Below are 8,664 nucleotides of genomic sequence, written 5' to 3' on the forward strand. Positions count from 1 at the left end.
TCCCTCCCTCCCTTCCTCTCTCTCTCTCTCTCTTCTCTCACTCTCTTCTCTCTCTCTCCCTCCCTGCCTCACTCCCTCCATCCTTCCCTCCCTCTTTCCCCTCTTTCATTCACCTGATCTGATTAGAAGAAAGTGAAGATTTAATACAAATCTCACTCTTACCTCATAGAATCACAGTTTCCCAGGAGACACAATGAATTGTACAAAGGGTCTGAAGCAATGGATTCCCTAGAAGGCAACAACCCATCCCACCATATTAGAATATAAAATTTAACAAGTGAGAAAAACCAAAACCATTATGTTCAAGGAAATGAAAGAAGCAATCAAAGGAAGTAAGAACTTCCAAATGCTTAAAAAAATGCATCAGGCTTGGCTCTCTAGATGAGTATGCATTGACTGAAACAGCCAGACAATATTATTTTTTTAAATTGTCAAATGTAAACTCATCCGTATTTCTGATATATTTGTTTCTTGCAACGTATCTGAAAAACTGAATAGAGATTGCTTTTCTACCCAATATATAAAATCAAAACAAAATGCACTATTTTATCTCAATAGGCAAGTACAAATTGCAGTACATATTTGTGAATTACATGAAATTAGTATAAACTGCCTCAAGTTACAAATTTGGAAAATGTGGCAATGTACAAATTCCAAAATCTCATGAGTTCATTTAAGGTGTAGGGTGGTTATCTGTGAGTTTTACCTCCCCACAACACATTTATTTAATTTTATTTATTCTTCCTTCATGCAATATCCATCCTTTCCTCCATTTCTCTCATTTCCCACCGACCGACATCTCCAGTCCCCCAGATCCACTACTTTTCTGTTTTCCTTCAGAAAAGAGTAGGCTTTCCATTGATACCAACCAAATACCACATAACATGATGCAGTAAGACTAGGAGCATACCCTCATATGCAGACTGGATGAGTCAACCCAGTGGGAGGAACTGGGGCCTTAAGAAGGTGGTGAGTGGTCACAAGTCTTATATGTTAATGTCAACACATAACTCAGTATCATGTTTCATCAGATAATTCTTTCAGATATTTACTCTTGTGCTGAGTACTGATCCCAGCTGAATGGATCAATCTTTACCAATAAACTAAATTTCTTATGTTTCTTGTCCTCTTAATATCTGTTTTATCTGTGCAACTGTAACTCATAAGTTTAGAATAAAAGCACATAACATAAATTTTACCAAATGTCACCTAAATATACATTTAATACTACTAAGTATATTCTTATTGGGTAGAAAATGACAATTTTTGCAAGTATATTTATTAATTCTCTTTAAACATTGCATGTTATCCATAACTTTAGTTATTTTAAGATTGTATTCATTCATTATATCTCATTATTTAAAATTCTCAAATGCTTGGTTAACCTTTTGTGTATTCACATGTCTGATTTTGGTACCTCTTTCATATAACTAGCATCTGTCATGTAATAGTAATAATAATAATAATAATAATAGTAATAATAATGATAATAATAGTAATGCAAGCAGGCCTTCCTCCTCAACACTCAACACTTGTAAAAGGTACAAAATTAGCAGCTATGACAAAGATATGACATTTCTTATATTTGGCATATAATAGCAATGGGAAAGTGCTGTCGAAGCATGGATTGAGGTATTTTATAACTGCATTAAAGGTTTTATCTCAGCTGCTGGTTCCTCTAATAGAAAGCTCAGAACATTTGATCTCCTTCCTTGTATGGCTTCTGGGGCATCTGTTTTAAGTTTGACTAGATTTCTGACATAAGTACTGGTAGGGTTCTCTTTAGTCTCCTAGTGAGTCCAAATTAGGATGAGAATTCTTAGTCCATTTGTACAGAACATGTGAGAAAGGCAATGCCAAACTTAAAAAGATATAGAATTTATAACAAATTGATTGAAATGGAAAGCATACATACCACTTATTAGTAATTCTTTAATTTGTGACCATCATTGATTAGAGCAAGGTAAATTTAATATGAAATTGACAGAGGAAATGTACATCAACCTAAATACAGACTTGTTTTTACAGTTGAGCTCTGATCTTTCTACTTACTGTAGATATGGCTATCAATAACTGTCTATATATAATTATTTTTGCTTTTCTCTAAGCAGTGAAAGGTTTGTAAAACATTTAAGAAGGTGGAATTTAATGCATTAAAGAAAGATATGTGAGGAATAAGGAATATTAATGAATGTGTTGACTCAATGTTCCCTGTTCTCTGTAACTACTCCTAAGTGGCATTAGAGACCCCTTGATACAGTTTTGCACCTGCATTTTACTTGCTAATAGCAGCACCCTATTTTTGGTTCACAATTATTGGATTTCTTATTCTTTCTCTCTCTCTCTCTCTCTCTCTCTCTCTCTCTCTCTCTCTCTCTCTCTCTCTCTCTCTCCATTGCATGGTCTTTGGAATCACCCATAAAATAAACATAGTCAAGACATTGTCTCAGTGTCAGCGTTTGTGGGTTCCACACTTATGCAAATACCAGTAAAACAGATAGTTATTGCAAAAATGTAAATATGGCTGCATAAAAACTAGGGAAAAACAAGGTGACCTAACTTTATTGAATAACTGGAAACCCCTTTAGAAAGCTGTTTTTTGTGGGGCAAGAAACATTTAGACTCATGTTATATTATCTCTCTGCTTCACACATAAACCACCAAATAACATATTTCCTGTAATAACACTTTATCTGGAAAAGTTTTAAAAATGTTACTTTTCCTCAGACTTCCCATTAGTCTGGAAATAATAGAAAATAGAGACAGGATTGATAAGGAAAAGCAAAATGACAGGTATAAGTTGTGTCTGTAGTTAAAACTGAAATGGTCAGGAATAATCATTAGAAATAGGTTGATACCATGAAGACTTGTTCAATCCACTCACCTATAATCGTAAATGAGTTCTTGTTCTTCTGTAGGGTTAACAACAAAACTGCAATTAAGCATGCTTCCAAGTGTCTCTTCCTTATGAAGTGTACATCTGTGAGCTTGAATACAATTTCTTGGTTATTCCCCAAACATCTCCAAACTGACAACAATGTCACTGAGTAATTTGTTTATTACCCAGGGACCATTTGATTTCCCTACTGAGAAATTATATTATACAGCATTCAATTTATTTCCTGTGATTAAATTTAGCTTAAAATATTCAAATATTTTAATGCATTTTATTTTTTGCTTCTTATATTTTGACGTTTTATTCATTCATACCTATGAGTAACCATATAACATTCTTCAATTTCCACCAAGTTTTATTTTTCTCTATGGAGGGCAGTTTAAACATTCCTGGTGAATTTTAAAAATTAAAAGTTTACTATTACAAAGTTTTTATAAACATTTTTATGAAATGATGATAAATGATAGGTTGGTGGTAGATCTATAATCATCAGGAAGCCAACAGTCCTTACTATTCATCCATTTTTTCCTCATAGATATTTCTACTGTAAAATTAATATAAGTACCTGAAATATAAGCATCCTCATAAAATAGATATGTTAAAAATTTTAACATACAAGGTCATTTTTATGCTTCCCTGATAGCTAAATTTTTTGCTGAAGTCTAGTTTATGACTTATGTATGTTTTATTATTTTGCTTAATTTCATTGAATAGAATTGTGATAATCTTTGAAAGCAACCATTTTATGTACACGGCAATGGACATTCAGTTAGTTATAAGTTACTTATATCTCCCTTTGAGATTAAAATGTTTTTGTTCACTTCACTTCAATATTAAATATTTTGAAATCTGTAGGCATAAGATAGGGAGACTTGATTCTCTATGGAGACCCATCTATTATATTTCCTATTGTTTTCCTATTTTCTGGGATATAACTGGACACATCTATATCATAGAGCCAAAGGGGATGGGGGAGATGGTGGATGGGATAGGCAGATTGAGGAGGGGTAACTGGAAAGGGAGGATCATTTGAGATGTAAATGAATGGAATGATTAATAAAAAATAAACTAATATAAGAATTGGCAAAGTAGTGCAGGTAAAATTCCCAGAGACCCACCTGCCATGTGGCTTGCCTACAACAGAAGCCACCATGATAACCAAGTATGTGGTTGAGAGATGATAGAGAAAGAGTAGCAGAATAGTTTGATCATTTTTAAGAGAGATGGAACTATAGTCTGGTAGAGATGGAGAGAAATAACCTGCCCTGCCACCTGAGCACATGATAAAGTACCAGTTTGTGCTGCCACTCAAAGCCATGTGTGGGTTGTGACCATGCAGCAACACAGGTCTGTGTTGATGTCCCTGGATGATATATATTACCACTAAAGACCATTCACATGTCTTTGGACTGGCTGCTGCCTGGGACCATGTTGATGTCCAAAGGCTGCACAGAGTTGGCCCTGCCCCTCACTCTGCAGAATTCAGCAGTTCAGGTCCTGTACTGCATGTAGACAACACAGAACAGCATGGCTTGGTTGGGGGAGCATGAGTCAGCCAGCTCTGAGGATGTGAGTTTAGATACTGTGGTTAAGTTTTTATTTGTTTTTTTTTAACACCATCATAAATGACAGAAAGAATCAGGAATAGGAGAGACACCTATTTTGGCTTTTGCTTTCTATGGTTTTTGTACAGAGTGATTTGGTTCTATGATCTTAGACATGAGCCAGGAAAAAGGAACACAATAGCAACAAAGGTGTGTTGTGGAATATAGCAGCTTGCTCCCTCTTATTCTGGAAATAGAAAGAAACATAAAAAGAGGTACTAACTCTTGATCAGTGACTTACTTCCAACAGCTAGGACCTATCTACTTCAACAAGGACCCACACATTCAAGTTTCTATCATGGTCCAAAGTAGCACTTTCACATAAAGACTGAGTAGCATGAGCTACTGAACCAAGTTTCAAATTCCATCAGCTCCCAAAATGTTTGGATTTTGTAGAGCAAATGTGCTTTTGCCATTTACAAGAATCCTCAGCCCTAGCAGAAGTTTTCAAATCTTCAGACTTATAGTCTTTTCTGAAACGTAAAGCCATCCATGCTCTAAGATTATCTAAAATTTAAAAAGTAAGTTACTAAATATAGCTGGGAGCAACGTAGTCTTCCCTGGATGAACACATTAATTTGTTGTCCAGGGCAAAACAGTCAGTCCTGAAAATATACATACAAACAATTTTATATGAACCAGGAATGTTATATTAAGGAATCTATATGTGCACATATGCCTACAATAACAATTAGTGAGAAGAGAGACCATGAATTTGAAGGATAATGGAGAACATGACCCTCATCTAAACTCAATGTTGTATGTGTACTAAAGAGTTTGGGTAGAAGTCCTTTTGAGGGCATGCCTACTATGATACCAAGAGTTCAGACCATTGTGGAATATCTGAATATGTGATTCTTAAGCCTTTGAAGCAGGTTTATGGGACATATGTGAAAGATTTTGAAATTTTAATCTGTAAAGTCTTTACAAAGCTTTAATAAGAACTTGGATGATTTTCATTTAAAAGACTAGATTTGCTAAAGGAATGTAGAGAGGTAAAGCTTAATTCAAAAAGTTTTAGAGAAGTAAAGGACTTTATTAGGCACCAGGGTAGAGGCCACTCCTATGACATTCATGAAACAATCAGCTTGCATTCTACTTGAGAAATTGAGTAGGGCATATGGAACTTACAAAAAAGAATTCAGTTCATCACTGAGTTTGAAGCTGAGTCATTGGCCTGAGTCAATGCAATAGGTGTAATGCAGTGGAGTTGAGTTCACTCATGAGTTGATGCAGTTCAGTGCAGATAAGCAGATGAAGATGAATTCAGGGAATAAGGAGCCAGAAGATTAGAATGGGCTTGCTATGTTAGTTTGAGGACAAGCAGAGCAATTCAGTCAGAAGTAAAGAGATGCCAGTTTGAATCAGCCAGCTTGGATAGGAGTTTTTGAGTCAGTTGAACGAGCTAGCCAGAGTTCAGAAAGATCAAAAAGGATGAGCTTATTCAACAATAACCATCCGATACAGCAATTATGAATGACAAATAAAGTTAGTTTTACATTTTACAAATGATAAAAAATAAGATTGTGAAAACAGTTCAATTTACCTTTTCATTTTGTCAAACATATTTTTGGTAAGCAAACAAAATAATTGGTTTTATTGGTATATTTCTATACATGTACATGATTCACTTATCTACTAGTCTCAACCAGCCTTTTGCTGATTTTCTTCCTTTATGCAAATAGTTCTCCTTTCACGATATGTATACACACATATGTATGTATGTTTGTATGTATGTATATATATATATGATTACATCTATAGTACACACATATATGTATGTATGTGTATATATATATATATGATAACATCTATAGTCAAATCTATAGTCTATATAGTCTATATGTAAGAGAAACAAAGCATTTTGTCATTGTCCTCCTTATCCTCTCTTTCTTTTTTAAATATTTACTAACAAAAATTAATTTTCACTGCTTCCGGAATCTTCAAAAGTAAAATCATTGAATGTATATAATTTTGCTCCTGTCTTCTTTTGGTCTGAATATTTTTATACATTTATTTGATCACATTTATATTCATTCACATTATGAGTAGGGATGTGGGGAAATGTGGCTGGGGATGGAGATTTATGGTCATCAAATTTCTTTCCTCTCAGCTTACAAACATGGAAAAATCTACTTGCACTATTTAATAATATTCAACAAGTATTTGTGTTATTTATTAGTGTTCTGTTTATTCATTTATTTACAAACATCATTGAGTTGCATTTATGTGGATATCTGAGATAATAATTTGTATAAGCTATCATCCTGTAGAATTGTTAATTCATATAATAAATATATTTCAATACAACAAAGACTTGCAAACTTTTCTTAAAACATGACTGAAATTTAAACTACCAGCAGTGGAGAATGAAATAAAAATTTACAAGCTTATTTTGCATAGTTTATGTTGATTCATCACTTGGACCTACCTGGTAATAAAATTAAGGACAAAAGCTTGTCACCTCTGACTTTATTTTCTCTTTGTCACTTTTACTTTGTGCCATGTGCATAGCTCTGCACACCTTCATGTTAACTACTCAAAGTGTATCTGTTTACTTATCTCAACACTCATCATGAATAAAGACATTGCTACATTATTACACTAAACCTCAAGACAACATTGAGTTCCAGAGGAACAAAAGTTAGCAGGACAGCCTACTAGGAAGTAATTTGCTAATAGAGTGAATTGAGCCCCATCTGGGATCTTTGCTGCTTCCCATATTCCCTTAATTTGGGTGCTTTTTTCTGTAACATACTTCCAGTATCATCCAGCCCAAACTAATACATGCTGCTGACCATGGGATAAACTCTGAGAACTATGAGCCAGACAAGTTGTCATTCTATTATTATTTCCTTCAGGAGTTTGTGAGGATAAAGGAAGGGAACCCTGTAAGCATGTTTGCAGGTTCTGGGATTTGGAACATTCACATTCTGATTAAGGATTTGGGGAGATGCAGGTGGGGAGCTGAGGATATATTGTCATCAAGTCTCTTTCCTCTCAGCTTATACACATGGAAAAAGCTACTTGTACTAATAGTAATCAATAATATAGAGACAAAGTTAGTATGTCATATATTCTCCAAAAGATAAATTTAAAAATCTGTGCTACAACTATACCCATAACCATTACTGAATTAAATATGAGAAAATTTTATTATAATTTCTAAAATTTTATGAGATATGAGAATATTAATATAATCTTTCCCATTTTGTGCATGTCTATTGAAAAATTCAATTAATCAGACAAAAACACTGTCAGACAAAAGTATTCAATGACATTTTAAAAAAATAAGAAAGAAAAGTAAGAGTAATCTTGGCTAGAAAATCTTTTGTTTTAGACAACCTGAATTAGTGATTTCAGAACCCACATAATTCGCTCACAATTGTCTGTCATTCCTGTTCCATGAGCTCCAAGACCGTCTCTAGCATCCACAAACAATTAGACATGTATGAACAGCAAAGGGGTCAATGCCCAGGTTATGTAAGGAATGGAGATTATGTCTCAATAGCAAAAGTTCTACTCAGTTTCATTGATATAATTCTCTGCCTTAAATACTACAGATATGTAGTAGTATCAGGAAAATCAAGAATAGCATATAGTAATTTTTTGATTCAAGATTGCTTTCACTAATTTTGTTTTGGTAACTCCACATAAATTTTAACATTTTTTTTTACCTGTCTGTGAATAAATATTCTAGATTTTGATTAAGAGTGGCAAAAGTTTGTAGATAGGTTTTGGTAGGATGAAGGTTATTACAACAATAAATCTCTCCTTACCATATCTAGTCAATCTGGTTGACTCTAAGTGGTGTGTGTGTGTGTGTGTGTGTGTGTGTGTGTATGTTCTAGCCCTGCTGGGTCTAGGTATCCTAACGTGGGTTGTTATCAAGGGGGGGCCTCCCCCTTCTCTGAGGAGAAGTTGAGAGGGTAATTTGGGAGGGATTTGTAATGGTAGGACTGGGAGGAGAGGATAGGAGCTATGTGGATATAAAGTCAATAAAAAGTAAATAATTGGAAAATAATATCTATATTGTTATGTATATCTCCTGATGTTTAGAACACACACACACACACACAAACACACACACACACACACACACACACACACACACACAGAGAGAGAGAGAGAGAGAGAGAGAGAGAGAGAGAGAGAGAGAGAGAG

This window comes from Grammomys surdaster, unplaced genomic scaffold (assembly GCF_004785775.1).
Source record: "Grammomys surdaster isolate TR1022 unplaced genomic scaffold, NIH_TR_1.0 350, whole genome shotgun sequence".
Lineage (NCBI taxonomy): Eukaryota > Metazoa > Chordata > Mammalia > Rodentia > Muridae > Grammomys > Grammomys surdaster.